A 1,931-nucleotide genomic window follows, 5' to 3' on the forward strand; every position below is an offset into this window, starting at 1 on the left:
CCGAAGCACGCGGCGCGGGCTATTAATCCTTTAATCGTACAACTGGTATTGACTACCTTAGAAATCTTACACAAGAAGTATTATGTTTAGCCAGAATGGTGTTGAGTGGATAAGTGGTGCTAAAATTGTATTTTTTTCATGAAAATTTGACCAGACCGACAGCGTCATGGGTGACCGTAAAATAATGATTTGCCCTGATTTTAGAGGACTAAAACTAGTAAAAGAGCAATGTAAAAATATTCATTTTACCATACAGTTCTACATGTTAATAGGGATAGGAGTAGTTATGTCAACCTTCTGCTGGTACTAACATTGTTTTGCACGATCACGAAAGGTGTAACACTAAAAACATGCTGATATAGCTTACCTGATCACGGGCATACTTACCTCATAGGCCCTGTCAGAAGTTGGTGGGGTCACGTGGTCTTTTGGTTACGTGTGCAACGCATGCCGAGTGCGTGCCCTCAGTCGGTTTTTGTCGCAAAATCGCACTTCGGGTACCTTCCGCATCCGTCGGAAATCACCGTCGGAACTTTCCGCTCTCACTCGGGTTCTTCGGGTCACGCACGGAACACCGACCCGGGCGCTTCAGCACAGGCGATCCGACAACAATACCTTCGCCTACCGCCGAGGGGCTGACCGCACTCTCGGACCTCTCTCTCATTTAACAAAAGTGGTGTCGACGTGCGGTTTTCGGCATCATATTCGTCACTAATCTACCTACCCGGGATATTACTGTGATTTTGGACACCGCTTTGGTTTTTTTTTTCTATATCATCTCAAAGTTGGGACATGCAAACATGGCGAACGTACCTTGAAAGTGACCTTCTTTCAGCGAAATTTCTAGAAACCACACCGACTGACAAAGATGGCGCCTTCCTTTTACGCCCCTCTAACGTTTCCGCATGGAAAACAATTTACGGCGCATGTTTGGACATGTCTGAGAGGCAAAGTTTCGCCGAAATTTTGAATCGGCAAATCGACCCGCCATTTTTCCAAATGCCGCACATGAGGCGTTTTGTCGTAAATGGACCAGACCAAATTCTGACAGGTGTGTGCCCGTGCTGATGAAACCTTGGCATGTAAAGCAGACTCTATTCTTCTTCAAAGACGATTAGATCAGTGCAAAGAGAGCATGATCTCGTCGTGAATGTTACTTTATACATCTTTATACATGTTGCTGTACGTAAAACTTGCGGAAATACGCTGCCATCTAGATCATCCGCAGGGACCGGGGCTCAAGGCTTGCTGTAGTGGTTTGTTGCTTTTGACCTGCTTGTGTTCACTGGCACATGCAACTGTGGGGAGATTTGACTGACAGAAGACGGCAAACCATGTTCATACGCTTTAAATGCTTGAAAACGAATCAATTTCATTTGAATGCGATTCATGTGAAGACATATGTCACAGGGGAGATTGGAATCCAGGGGGATTCGGAATCCTCCTAGGGGAGATTGGAATTCCAATCTCCCCTAGGAGGATTCTGAATCCCCCTAGGGGAGATTGGAATTCTAATCTCCCCTAGGGGAGATCGGAATTCCAATCTCCCCTAGGAGGATTCTGAATCCCCCTAGGGGAGATTGGAATTCTAATTTCCCATAGGGGAACCCCGATCCAATCTCAAATCATGCTAAGATGTAGGAAACAGCAATACTTTTTTGATAAACAATTGATTTTATTTAGCATTAATGCAAACCTTCTAACTCAAGCCTACTTGTGTCACTTCTACAATGTTAACTTCACCGAAGACTACCACACTAGAGTCACTTCTGCAACTTTACTCAATGCAGGTCTACTCAATTATCTGCTCTATCACACTGCATACCGGATTGAATGAGATGGAGATTGGTAAAGTTTAATCGTGTTCTCACAACATTGAAAACCACATTGAAGCTATAGTAGAGTTTTTCTGATGACCTGACGAACGCAGC

Source organism: Branchiostoma floridae, chromosome 10 (assembly GCF_000003815.2).
Source record: "Branchiostoma floridae strain S238N-H82 chromosome 10, Bfl_VNyyK, whole genome shotgun sequence".
Lineage (NCBI taxonomy): Eukaryota > Metazoa > Chordata > Leptocardii > Amphioxiformes > Branchiostomatidae > Branchiostoma > Branchiostoma floridae.